The following is a 15,152-nucleotide window of genomic DNA, read 5'->3' on the forward strand; positions in this document are numbered from 1 at the left end:
GCCAAACCAAAAGTAGAACTATGAAGCTGAAGTTCAGAGACTGGGAGGGAAGGTCCATACACTAAGTATTAGAAAGTCAAGGTAAGGGCACCTGGGTGGCTTAATTGGTTAAGCCATCTGCCTTTAGCTATGGCCATGTTCCCAGGGTCCTGGAATCGGGTCCTGCATCAGGATCCCTGCTGAGCAGGGAATCTACTTCTCCCTCTCCCTCTACCCCTTACGCTGCCTCTCTATCTCAAATAAATAAATAAAATCTTAAAAAAAAAAAATCAGGGTAAGATCCTATAGCTGGGTCACATAGGGTAGAGTGATTTTTCTAAAACACAAATCAGATCATGTCACTCCTATTCAAAAAACTCTTCCAAGGGTTCCCAGAGTCCTCCAGGTTGATGCAAATTTCTCACCATGTTTACCACCATCTGATTTCCTGACCTGGCTTCTGTACTACCACATTTCTTGTGTTCTAGTCATTTTTTAGTTTTCAGTGGTTTTTTGGTTTGTTTGTTTGTTTGTTTGTTTGTTTTTATCAGCTTGCTCACTGCTCTATCTCCCTGAAATACTCCTTCTCTACCGCATAGCCTGCTTTCTCCATATGGTTCCACTTCTGATGTTATTTTCAGCAAGTCTGCTGCACCTCCCAAGTTCTTCCTTAGCACCCAGCCCTTGCTCCCAGCCAAGAGCACATCATGGTGCTTGGAACCACTCATGTCACCTTGAATAAGCACCACCTGATGAGCGGATCAGCTTTATTCTTGGTTTCCCAAGAGAACTTCATCATAGGAAGTTTTACCTCTTCTTCAGTGAGAACTCAGATGGCCCCTCAATTTTTCTCATCACTCTTAGAAAACAAGATGTAATTTGGTCATTTTAAGTGGTAAAATATAATCCCAATTGACAAAATGGAATTTATACCTTAACATATTAATCCACATCTATCTTCATTCATAGTTCAGACTCATTTCCATTTTTCACCAGCAGAAACCTCTGGTAGGCAGGCTCCTGCCTTAGAAAAAGGACCTATGACCAGCTTCATCTCCCTGTCCCTCTCTGCAATAGGAACATTGGGGAGAGAAAATGGAAATGGATTTAGAAGGTTCTTACTTGACTAGTACAGTCTCATTGATGTTTTGCTCTTACAGAGCTAATGTTTAAGTCTGATTCTATATGAGTGAGTTCAGGGTGCTTTGGAGGTTCCCCAGCAGGGATATACCCTGACTTGGAAATTCAATGATAGGGAATGTCCTATTAGTTCTCCTGCTGCTTCTTCTCTCTCTGTCTCTGGTTTTCTGGTTGTCCCCACCACCCAGACACTCTCTCCATCGTCAGTGTAGTGTAGTGTCCTTGAACAAGAGTTGAAATAACTCCAGGCAATTTTTATGTACTGTATGACCAGTATCTGGTCCATGTTCCTTTTACCCTGACCAATTCTGGGAGTGCAGGTCAATCTCAATCGACCCAACCCTTGTCCTGCTGCCAAAACTTCTTGTTCTCTAGATTTCTAGAACAAGGATCAAACCCAAGTCCATGGTACCCACCAAATGCAGAGAGCATATATGAAGCTCTTCAGGTAGCCTTACTGAAGTCCCTCTCTCTAGATTTGAAATGACAAGATATCATTAGTTAAGACAGTATTAGCTACCTTCACAAATAAATCCACAAATCTCAGTGTCTTACCAGAATACAATTTATAATCAGGGTCGGAGGAATGACTGTTCCATGAAATCATTAAAGGTTTCAGGCAATGGAGACTCTGCCATCTTCAACACATTGTTATCAAAGTTGCCCTGAGTTAGAAAATGAAGCTTGTGCAGGGAGGATTTTCACGGGCCAGCCCTGAAACAAAGTATACATACTTTTACCCATATTCCCCTGGCCAGATCTCAGTCGGTGGCCACACCTAACTGTAAGAGAAACTGGGAAACGGCCTAGCTTGAGCAAGAGGAAAGGAGGCCAGTTTCTGCCACAAGGGAAAAGCAAACCTTGGCTTTTATCTGGAGAAAGGAGCAGTGATTGAGGAAGACCAATGGACTCAGAGAACACCCTACTTTAGTCCCACTACTGACTACCTCTGAGGACTTAGGCAAGTCAGTTCACCTCTCCCTGAGCCTTGGTTTTCTCATCTGTAAAATGAGGGCTTGGATTAAAGGATTCCTAGGCCCCATTTCTCTTGTTCTGTGGGTCTATGACCCTGTGTATCACAGCTACAAATGGAGCAGAGCCATACTTCAAAAGACACTGTGCCATGACTGAGGTGAGAGAAGATACTCTGATCACACACCGAGAGCTACTTCCTTTGGTAACATCTTTTTTTCAAAACTGAAGGGCATGGGTCATCTAGAAAAGAAGCACATATGGAAACTGAGATCAGGAAGTCTAAACTATATCCAAAATCCCACCCTTTCTCACTACCTTCATCATTACCATCCTACAGCCTTCCCTCTCTCACCTGAATTATTACACGAGCTTCTTAACTGGCCTCCCCCATGCAGCCTCTTTAAACATTTCAAGCTGTTGGATTGCTGTTGCATTACTCTAAATGGTATTTATTTCAATCTAGTTCCAAAAGTAATTACAGAACACACCATTCTTATTTCTCCCACCATTCAAAATTGGAGTACTCACCTTCCCACCCTCATCTCCATCTCTGTGAACCCCACTCTTTAGCTCACCACTCCAAACCTTTCCACTCCCTCCATGAAATCATTCCTGGCACAAGTTCTCATCTCCTGTTCTCAAACCCTACTCTCACTATCTGTCATCCACTTCTGTGCTCCCATATTAGAGGCTAGCTATTTGTGTACATCTCATCTTCCCCACTAAATTGTAAGTTCCCTGAGGGAAGAGATCATAGATTATACTATTTGCATTTGCACCATGCTAGGTACTTAATTATTTATTGAATGAATGAATGAATGACTAATGATTGTGGAGAATTGTTAAAATCGTTAAAAGACTGGAGTGAGGCAGCCCAGTTGGAAACAACAGTGAGCCTGACTTCAGCTTGGCAAGTGCATTGTTTTCTGATTGTTTTTCTCAGAGTCCACTGTGGTTGAACTGAACAATCTGTAGGAAGAACTGTAGGTGTGAATCTTCAGCCAAGATAATGATTGCACCAGGGTCTCATTCAATTCAGTCTTGCTCAGGGGCAGTATTAGGAAGTGAGTTAAATGAGAGATCACATTCTGTCAAATCCTGAGAAAATCACTGGGTGCCTGCCAAATGAGAAATTGCAGCTGGACAGTATTTTCCCCCCTCTCTTCTCTCTTTTAAATGTGAAGCTGTGTGCTCTGAAACAAAACAGAGCAGGGAGATGAGAAGTTATTTGAAGAATTCAATCAACATGGACAATTATTCTGCTAAATCTAGACAAAATAAGCCTTTTCCTTCTCAGTAGCAGAAAATTATGGGCTAGTTATATGAATCCATGTTTCAGCCTCCATTTCCCCTTTGGCCAGACTGAATCAATGGCCGTAAGCCAGGCTGCAGCCAGTTAGCTTAGTTGGACAGAGCCTAGCATATATATCGTGCTGGCCATGAGCTTGGTGCTCCTGGCAGCCCATTAGCTCTACTTCCTTCACATGTCCAGATCATGCACCCAACCACAGACATACAGCATGCCATGGGTACAAACTGATCCAGGCAAGGTAAAGGACTGATACAAACCCATCCTCAGAAACCCATCCTGAGAACCCATCCTTGAATCAGCTCAGATTTAAATGGCACATCCAATCAGCATTGGCAGCACTGCCTTAACAGCACTAGACATAAGGGCTAGAATAAGTATCCATCTGATCATATGTCCCCCATGATCATTCTCAAAAAATAACAGCTGTCAGTTATTAAGCTCCCCCTCTGGACCATTACCAGGGTTAGGCATGTCATACACCATGTTTCCTGTCTACACATCCAGGGAAGTAAAAATTAACCTATTTTGCTGTTGGGAAAACTGAGGCTCTGAGTGGTCTAGTATCTGGTCCAAGGTTACACGGCCAGTGCACAGTGAAGCCAAGATTCCAACTGATGTCTGACTGAGGAGCCATGCATCCTTCCATTGGAGCATTCTGTCTACTCCTTTTCCAACTCCATCCATCCCATTCTTCGTTTGATGGCAATAAGGGCCACTCTACAGACTGCAATGGTCTTTCATGAATCATATCTCATTTATTCTTCTAAGAATCTGGTGAGGTAAATAAAGCCCACTTCACTTTCTTCAGATCCTGAGCCTTCTCATTGTTAGATGATATGGGAACTGAGGCATTGGGGTGAAAATTATTTTCATTTTCACAATGACTGTCACATGTCCCTATTTGAAAACCTGCTGTGGCTTCCCATGATTGTCAGATTAAATCAAACCACATTACTACACGATGTAAGGCCCCTCTGGACTGGTATCGCCTGTCTCACCAGTTTCCTCTCAGGTCCCTCCTGCCTGTCTACTCTTGCACTGCCATCTCCAGCCAAAGCAAATTGTTCTCCTTTCTCTGAAGACATCATGATGTCGCACACACTAGCCTCTGCCTGGAAAACCCCTCACCCAAGCAGACTCAGCTCTTCCCCAATACCCTCAGGCTGTTTTCAGTCAGTCTTGCCATCACCTCTAAATGAGACAATCCAAATGTAGTGTGCTGAATGGGTGTCCACCTCAATTCATGAAACTTCCCCACTAGTAACTGACAGGCAGTGAGAACTGAAGCTCACAAAGGATCACACAGTGCCACAGACTCTGGATATGTGTTACAGTTTAGGGGTCTCTACTCTTCACCCATCTCATTTCCCTCCCTGCCTTTCTTGCTCTTCTCCAACATTCCAGACAGGCTCTCACTTCAGAGACTTTGTTCTTGCTCTTTCCTTCGTCTAGAGTATCTCCCTCCCAAGCAATTCACAGGGTTGACTCACTGGTGAGTGAGGCATTCTCTGAACTCCCTATTAAATTGCTACCCCTTTCACCATAGTACTAGAAGTCCTAGCAACAGCAGTCAGATAATAAAAAGAAATAAAAGGTATTCAAATTGGCAAAGAAGAAGTCAAACTCTCTTCACAGATGACATGATACTTTACATGGAAAACCCAAAAGGACCCAAATTACTAGAACTCATATAGCAATTCAGTAATGTGGCAGGATACAAAATCAATGCACAGAAATCAGTTGCTTTCTTATACACTAACAATGTAACTATAGAAAGAAAAATTAAATAGTCGATTCCATTTACAATAGCATCAAAAACCTTAAGATACCTTGGAATAAACCTAACCAGAGAGATAAAAGATCTATACTCTAGTAACTACAGAACACTCATGAAAGAAAGTGAAGAAGACACAAAAAGATGGAAAAACAATCCATGTTCATGGATGGGAAGAATAAACATTGTTAAAATGTCTATGCTGCCCAGAGCAATCTATACTTTCAGTGCCATCCCAATCAAAATACCAATGGCACTTTTCAAGGTGTTGGAACAAACAATCCTAAAATTTGTATAGAATCAGAAAAGACCTCGAATTGCCAAAGAAATATTGAAAAAGAAAAACAAAGCTGGGGGTATTATGTTGCCTGATTTAAAGCTATATTACAAAACTGTGATCACCAAGGCAGCACGGTACTGGCACAAAAACAGACACATAGACCAATGGAACAAAGTAGAGAGCCCAGATATGGACCTCAACTCTGGTCAAATAATCCTCGACAAAGCAGGAAAAAGTATCCAATGGAAAAAAGACAGTCTCGAGGTGCCTGGATGGCTCACTGGTTTAAAGCATCTGCCTTTGGCTCAGGTCATGATCCCAGAGTCCTAGGATTGAACCCTGCATCGGCCTCTCTGCTTGGCAGGGAGCCTGCTCCCCGACCCCTACCCCTGCCTGCCTCTCTGCCTACTGGTGATCTCTGTCTGTCAAATAAATAAATAAATAAATTCTTTAAAAAAAAAAAAAGAAAAGACAAGAAAAAAGACAGTCGCTTCAATAAATGGTGCTGGGAAAATTGGGCAGCTATACAGAAGGATGAAACTCAACCATTTGCTTACATCATATACAAAGATAAACTTAAAATGGATGAAAGACCTCAGTGTGAGACAGGAATCCATCAAAATCCTTAAGAACATAGGCAGTAACCTCCTCGACATTGGCCACAATAACTTCTTTCAAGACATGTCTCCAAAAAAAAAAAAAAAAAGACATGTCTCCAAGGCAAGGGAAACAAAAGCAAAAATGAAATTTTGGGACTTCATCAAGATAAAAAGTTTCTGCACAGCAAAGGAAAACAAAACAAAACAAAAGAGACAACCCAGGAATGGGAGAAGATATTCACAAATGACACTACACACAAAGGGCTGATATCCGAGATCTATAAAGAACTTTAAAATAAATAACTAAGTCAAGAAATGGGCAGAAGACATGAACAGACATGTCTCAAAAGAAGATATACAAATGGCTAACAGACACATGAAAAAATGTTCATCATCATTAGCCATCAGAGAAATTCAAACCAAAACCACATTGAGATACCACCTTACACCAGTTAGAATGGCAAATAAAATTGACATGACAAGAAACAAGTGTTGGAGAGGTTGTGGAGAAAAGGGAACCATCTTAAGCAGTTGGTGGGAATGCTAGCTAGTACAGCCACTTTGGAAAACAGTGTGGAGGTTCCTCAAAAAATTAAAAATAGAGCTAACCTATGACCCAGCAATTGCCCTACTGGTATTTACCCCAAAGATACAGATGTAGTGAAAAGAAGGGCCATCAGTACCCCAATGTTCATAGCAGCAATGGGAGTTTGGCAGTTTGGCAACTGTGGAAAAAGCCAAGAAGCCCTTCAACAGATGAATGGATAAAAAAATGTGGTCCATGGAATATTACTAAACCATCAGAAAGGATGAATACCCAACTATTTTTTTTTATTTAAACTTTATTTTGTTTTTTCAGTGTTCCAAGATTCATTGTTTATATATCACACCCAGTGCACCATGTAATACATGCCCTCCTTAATACCCATCACCAGGCTCACCCAATCCCCAACTCTCTTCCCCTCCAAAACCCTCAATTTGTTTCTCAGGGTCCCCAGTCTCTCATGGTTCATCTCCCCCTCCTGTTTCCCCCAACTCACTTCTCTCCTTCTCCCAATGTCCTCCATGTTATTCCTTATGCTCCACAAGTAAGTGAGACCATATGATAATTGACTCTCTCTGCTTGACTTATTTCACTCAGCATAATTCCTCCAGTCCCGTCCATGTTGATACAAAAGTTGGGTATTCATCCTTTCCGATAGAGGCATAATATTCCATGTATATATGGACCATATCTTTTTTATCCATTCATCTGTTGAAGGGCATCTTGGCTCTTTCCACAGTTTAGCAATTGTGACCTTTGCTGCTATGAATATTGGGGTACAGATGGCCCTTCTTTTCACTACATCTGTATCTTTGGGGTAAATACCCAATCATGCAATTGCAGGGTCTTAGGGTGGCTCTATTTTTAATTTCTTAAGGAATTTCCACACTGTTTTCCAAAGTGGCTACACCAACTTGCATTCCCACCAATGGTGTAAGAGTGAATACTGAACTATTGCATCAAGATGGATGGGACTGGAGGAGATTATACTAAGTGAAATAAGTAGAGAAAGTCAATTATCATATGGTTTTACTTATTTGTGGAACATAATGAGTAGAGTGGAGGACATTGGGAGAAGGAAGGGGAAAAATATAGGGGGGGAAATCAATGAACCATGAGAAACTATGGACTCCAAGAAATAAACTGAGGGTTTTAGAGGGGAGGGAGCTAGGATATGGATTAGCCTAGAAATGACTATTAAGGACACCTATTACAGGGAGCACTGGGTGTTATACCAAAACAATGAATCATGGAATACTACATCAAAAACTAATGATGTGCTATACGCTGACTAACATAACAATAATAAATAAATAAATCTATAAATAAGACAATTCAACTCAAAAAAATAAAAATATAAATTGTTACCCCTACTTCTACCCCAATACACTTTATCCTCCTTACGTATGTTTTGTTTAAAATGCTTCTCAACATCTGATAGCCCATATATTTCATATATTTTTAAATGTTATCTCTCATGAATGAATGAGTGAATCTTTATAGCCCTAGCTCTCCCCTCCTACAACCCAGTCCCCTACACAGTGTGCCTGGCCATGGCATTTTCTGGTCCATTCCACCGCCTAGAAAATCCTAAAAGGTTAGCCAAGCCCAGTTCATTTCTATGGGCCAAGACAAAGGCAGACAATGAAAAGCAAATCACAGTCCAGGGAGAGCTGTGGGTCAGAGCAGGCTAATTATGTCTAGGCAGTCTCTCAAAGCAAGTAGGTCCTGGAACAATCACCATCAGGAACAAAGGTGCAGGCCCAAGAGAGCAGAGAGCCAGGAAAAATGAAAGGAAGCCAGACAACAAGTCAAAACAGGCCAGGGAGAGGGCAGTGTGAGAAAATCACAGAAATGGTAGGTTTTGATATGTGCTGGTGATGAATTGTATGGGCAGAGCAGAGTGAGAAAGCCAGTGTTTGCTGAATAAATGAAGAATCAATGGAAAAGCTAAGGGACAGTCCCAAGCACATGGGGGTTGGCTCCTTTCTGGATCCTCCATTGAGCAACCTTCCTGTGTAGGAGCTACGACTCACTTCCCAAGAGATATATAGGTGCCGGGCCAGTGCCAATCCCTGACTACCATGAGCCAAGACAGGCTGCCACAAGTGCTCAACACAAATGATACATCATTTTTCCTGGGAAATAAGGCCAACATCCACAGCAGATTCCTTTGGCAGAACCGTTGGATTTGATACACAAAAGTACAGGCTTTGAGTTCGTGGTCTGCAGGTCTGGCCCTAGCAGGAGGCCAGGTCTCCTTTGTGATTCCACTAAGCAAGGACAAAGCAGAGCCCAAGATAAACTGTCATTCCACCTGGAGAGAGCAAGTAAGCATGCTGGGTCTGACAAGCAGGGGAAGCTAGACATTGGAAAAACATTTCAAACTAGCATCCTGTACTTTAGAGTTACAATTCCAGGTGTATTTTCACTCTAGATGTTAGGAAATGGTTCAATGAGCACAATTAAGTGCAGCGGGATGCTCTCTACCTCTACAAGTTTTATTGGAAAGATGGGCAAGGAGGAAGGGAAACAGGGCCAAGAAGTGGCCATTTGTTTCTTTTAAGCCTTTTCATGCCATTCCTTTCGTTCTGCCTTGAGTGGTTACTTTCTTAGAGTGGAACCAGGACTGGGCTGGAAGGCCAAGGCCTTAAAAATGGTTTTTTAATAATAATAAAAAAAGATAATTTGTATTAGATCAGTACTATATGAATTCAAAGACTGAAAAACTACAGATAATGATGTATCAACATAGACATCAATAAGCTCAGGCTTAGATACAGTAGAGTTATAAGTATAGAACTAAAGAGTGAAAAATGGGGCACCTGGGTGGCTCAGTTGGTTAAGCAACTGCCTTTAGCTCAGGTTATGATCCTGGAGTCCTGGGATCAAGTCCCACATCAGGCTCCCTGCTCAGCGGGAAGTCTGCTTCTCCCGCTCACCTCTCTCCTCTCATGTGCTCTCTCTCTCTCCCTCTCTTTCAAATAAATAAACAAAATTTAAAAAAAAAAAGAGTGAAAAATGAAACATTGTCCCTACTTCTAAATATATTCTTCTTTCCCAAGGTAACAACTGATGGCAATTAAGGGTTTCCTTCAAGTTATTTATTTATGCATTCATAATCATATATAAACATGTTCACTTTTGTTTTTTTTTTTGCAATGGTGGGATCATTACAGATTTTTTCATGCATTTTGCCACTTAACAAAATACCTCAGTGATCTGCCCATTTGGATATCTTATCTTTGGAGATATTTTTAAATTTTAATGTTTAATTGCTACATAGTATTCCACAATGTGGATGTACTATATTGCATTAAATCTCGTTTTTTAAAGAACCTGTATGTAATGTCAATTTTTCAGTACTATAAAATAATATGGCATTAAACACCCTGGTATCTTCATCTTGGTAACCACAAACAAGGATTTCTTTACAATTTCTAGAACTCGAATTCTGGGTCAATCATTGATACAAGTTAAATTTTGAATGATATTAAGAAATAAGCTCCCCAAAAATCTTTACCATACCCCATTTCAACCCAAATTAGAAGACTATTTCTTCCTATCTTTGCCCACAATGAATAACGTAACTCTAAAATTTATCAATCTGATAAATGAGACATGATAATTTGTTTTATTTTTATTTCCATCACTACTAGTGGGGTTGAATATCTTTTCATATGCTTATTGTCAGTTTGGTTATCTTATTCTGTCCTGCTTCTATGCTCTGTCCCCTTTTCTTGTTAGATTGTCTCTTCTTGAGTAATTTGAGAGAGCAGACATGCCCTTTTCCTTCTACCTTTTTCTGATATACATTAGAGCTTTGTTTTCGCAATGACTTTGTTCTGCTTGATAAGCTGCTTCATTCATCTGTGCAACATAACTATAAGCTTCTCGTGAGTAGATACATTATTGCTGCTATGTCATTTCTATTTTTATCATTGCTGTATTGTTTATTGGCCACCTACTATGCATATGTCCCATCTATATGGGACGTGTCAGGCCCACGTCCCCTGACACAGCTTCAAGCAGGGCTGGCAGAATCAACAGAGCCCTGGACTCTCAAGCAGGAAAACCTAAACTCAAGCCTCATTTCTGCCCAGCAAGCTGGGGATTTGGTCAAATCTCAAAATCTCTCTAATGTCAGGATCCTTACTTAATCCTCTCAATCCTAGGTTTCTCTCCAAATGCAAGTTTCTGTAACCATAGGTCCAGCTGCCTAAAAGAGCAGTCAGCACAAATTTGCCTCCTATCAGTGTCAATCACGCCTGCCTTGAGCCTCAAATTCCGTGGTTTTCCACCACAGCTAAACTCCACATAATTACTTGCAGACTACTCTTACAAGCTCTAACAAATCTGAGAGAAACTTGAGAGCAGTAACTGTTATAAAAAGAGATTTCTTTTCGTGGTTCTTGTTCATGGAAATGAACTTCCACTTCAGCTTTTGTTTCATGTACTATATACACCGTTTATAGATCTATAAAATAATTAATATTCCTTTAAGATTAAGGAATCTTAAGGAATGATTAAGGAATCAATAGTCCTCAAAATTTACAATTTAGTTACACAAATAATAAATAAATGCCTGGGGCATTTGGGTGGCTCAGCTGGTAGCTTCTGACTCTTGATCTCAGGTCTTGACCTCAGCGTTGTGAGTTCAAGCCCTGTATTAGGCATGGAGCCTACATACATACATAATACACAAATACCTATAATTTAAATTAGATTTTTCTAAGAATTCAAACACTGAATACACATTTTTTTTGCTGAAATGCCCCTAAACATTGAATTACAATCACAAATCTAAAATATCATGCTCTCATAAATGTTTTAAACATTTGAGAAGTAGGCAAAAGCCTGACAAAATAGCAGAGCTGTTACAGAACTTGCTATTTAACTTAAACTACTTTTAGTGCTAATATATTAATTTATATTAATTTAAATTCTATATCTTCCTAGCCTTGCATTGAGTAATGATACCAAATCCACTCTCCCTCCCTCTCCAAAAAAATCTCAGATTAGTCAGCTGAGTTTGAAATTTCTGCATAATTGATCTTTGGGGGGGGTGTTGGCTGGAGGGGAGGAGAGTTGTGTTGTGTTTTGTTTTGTGTTTTGTTTCCTGTCTGACATGGAATCTGTTAAATTCTTTCAGGAATTCAACTTCCTTTATATTGTCACTAAGGCTCCAAGATCACACTTTTCACACAGGTTTTAGTGTCTCCCCTTGAAATAATGTATTGTGCTCCTTGAGTTTCACTTGGTCAGCATGAACCTTTGTCCTATCATTACACTATGGTGACCTGGCTGGTTAGCATTATTAGAAAACCTTATATTCCTAATTACTATACTATTATGATTAGTAAGGCCATCCAAGGGGTCTGTTTCCTAGGAGATGAGAGATTAAGTCAGTACCATTACCCTTCCTCCATAGGACATCTGGACAATTGAAAATCTTGCCCCCATACTGTTAACCTCTCTCTCAACTTAGTTACTATGGGTTATCATTGTGCCAATTAAATCTTGGACCCTCTTCCCATGTCATTTCTATGTAAGGCAGTAGATACTGACCAATTTATTCCTGTTCTTGATAGTTTCTATGATATTTCTTCAAGCTATTTGAAAATGCATTTTTTAAAAACGTGTCTAAGAGGCTATAAGAACATATATAATAGTTAATAGGAGAAACTGAAAAGAAGAAACAAATATATATATATATATAATCCTCCTGATTTCTTGATGTTCAAATTGTTACAATGTTGTATAACCTGTTCCTTTGTCCTTTCAGTGCCATCTGACATCTTTGAAAAGTACTTTTTTCCCATCAACCACAGACTATTCTTGAGTTTTCCTATACCAAGAAATGTAATCACTTTCCCTCCAGGAAACTTTGGCTCCTGCTAGGGGCCAATACTTGGCAAGCCAGGAGTGTATATGAGAATCAGTAGTGGCCAAAAGGGCTGCTTCTTCTCCTGGGCTACTTTTGGAGATGACAGAACTGAAAAAGATATTTCTTTGTGAACTCATGAGTTCAAAATGATATTTGTAACTTAACACAGGATGTTAATATACCTTGCTTTTCTTAGAGATGACTTTCTACAACCTTGACATAATGCCTCGTCAAGGCAGAGTAACATATTTATTACACAAATGTTTTGGAGCCATATTAAATGGAAAGATATTCTGCATAGACATGTAGCATCCCATCATCCATTAGCTCTGATGCAAGGCTGTTGACTAGCCTGATCTCCCTTCATTACATGCCTCTCCACCCCCACCTTCATATCAACTGTTACTCACAGTTCACAGACAGAAGAGAATCATCCCGCTGAATAACTGATATTCTGCTGTGAAGTAGTAAAAGCATCAGAAGCAGTTCTAATCTTTGAGTGAACCAAATAAACTTCAAAGCAGGCCAATTCTGAGGTATGAGAGTCATGGGTAGATAAATGGCTGGTATCCAAAATCTATAAAAAACTTATCAAACTCAACACCCAAAGAACAAATAATCCAATCAAAAAAGACATGAATAGAAATTTCTCCAAAGAAGACATACAAATGGCCAACAGACATATGAAAAAAAGATCAACATCACTCAGCATCATGGAAATACAAATCAAAACCACAATGAGATACCACCTCACACCAGTCAGAATTAACAAGTCAGGAAAAGACAGATGTTGGTAAGGATACAGGAAAGGGAACCGTATTACACTATTAACGGGAATGCGAACTGATGCAGCCATTCTGGAAGACTGTAGGGAGGTTCCTCAGAAAATTGAAAATAGAACTACCCTAACACCCAGAAATTGCACTACTGGGTATTTACCCCAAAGATAAAAATGTAGTGATCCAAATGGCCAAGTGCACTCCAATCTTTATAGCAGTATTGTCCACAATAGCCAAACCGTGGAAAGAGCCCAGATGTCTGTTGACAGATGAATGGATAAAGAAGATGTGGTATATATATGCAATGGAATACTACTCAGCCATCAAAAGTTGAAATCTTGCCATTTGCAATGATGTGAATGGAACTAAAGGGTATTATGCTAAGCAAAATAAGTCAGTCGGAGAAAAACAATTATCACAGGATCTCACTCATATGTGGAATTTAAGAAACAAAACAGAGGATAATAGGGAAAGAGAGGAAAAAATAAAACAAGATGAAATCAGAGAGGGAGACAAACCATAAGAGACTCTTAATCATAGGAAACAAATGGAGGATTGCTGAAGGGGAGGCTGGGTGAGGAATGGGGTAAGTGAGTGATGGACATTAAGGAGGTCACGTGATATAATGAACACTGAGTATTACATAAGACTGATGAATCACTGCACTCTAACTTTGAAACTAATAATATATTATATGTTAATTAAATTTTTAAAAATCTTTTAAAAAACAAATAAACAAATAAATAAAAAATAAAAAGAAATGGACCCCAGAAAACAAGGCAAGAAATTACCATATGGACAAGTGGTAAGAATATTCTCCTCTGTGAAGGAGATATAACTCCATATTTACTTTTTTAGTTAACTAATTTACTGATACTCTAACTCATCCTTACTAAGAGTTTGAAGAAGCTTACAAAATATAAGATCATTTGGTAAAGAAAGAAAGTGGGTAAATATCAAAGCAAAGAAGAAAACAAGCATAGAACAGTACCTAAAACTACAAGCAAATCAAACATACCCAAAAGGAGATGTCAAAAATGTCATATACAAAGATTAAGTGTCCCTGGTTCACTTCTAAGTGTCGTGACAGCCAGACCCAAAAATAACACATTACTGATTACAAAAATCACAATGAACATAAAATTATTCAATTAGCAATAATCGCACCTCGGATAAACCTCATTGGCTACAATACTGCCACTGCACAAAGCTTGAACATAAAATTATTCAAATTCAACTTGTTTAAGAGAAAGGTAGAGTTACCTACTATTTAGATCTAAAGAAAATTCTCCTCTGGATCTTCACAAAGGACATAGTGTAATACAAGCTGACCACAGCTTCGCTGATGCTCCTTCCAGAAGTACAAAAGATAGCTTTCATATGGCTTCTTATAGCATCATTGATTCACCCCAAAGTCCCATTCAGTAAAAGTAGTTTACAAGAAATCAAAAAAATGTAGTCCATGTACATGGGTTCTTGATGATCTGGCTTGATTTGGGGATAAATTTTGGCCTGCTAGAAGAATTGATGGCCTTCCAACAACCCTCTAAGAGTTTTATTTCTTGTAATAGAGGTTTCAATACGAACTGAATAACAGAGTTGAAAGTATTGTCTCTGGCAGGGACCTAGAGTACTATATCCTATACTATATCCTCTATATCCTCTAACAACCTACCAAGGGGAAGCATTCTCTTCTTACATCTGTTTTCATTCTCTTATGAAAACTAAAGAGCCTAAGGACTGTACCTGAAAAGAGGGTACCTCTCCCTCTCTCCTTCTCTGCCAAGGGAGCACCAGCTGGGCAGAACCAAGGTCCTTCTTCAGTAAGTACAGAATGTCCTATTGCACGTAGTAAATGGCTGATAAGACCTTGGTTCTCAGGT

General features: G+C 39.7%; 1 pseudogene; it reads right to left on the reverse strand.

Moving 5' to 3' along the window:
- Window positions 1-14,348: 14,348 nt before the first annotated feature.
- On the reverse strand, window positions 14,349-14,481 carry LOC132022846 (U4 spliceosomal RNA; annotated as a pseudogene).
- Window positions 14,482-15,152: the final 671 nt, after the last annotated feature.

Source organism: Mustela nigripes, chromosome 7 (genome assembly GCF_022355385.1).
Source record: "Mustela nigripes isolate SB6536 chromosome 7, MUSNIG.SB6536, whole genome shotgun sequence".
Taxonomy (NCBI): Eukaryota; Metazoa; Chordata; class Mammalia; order Carnivora; family Mustelidae; genus Mustela; species Mustela nigripes.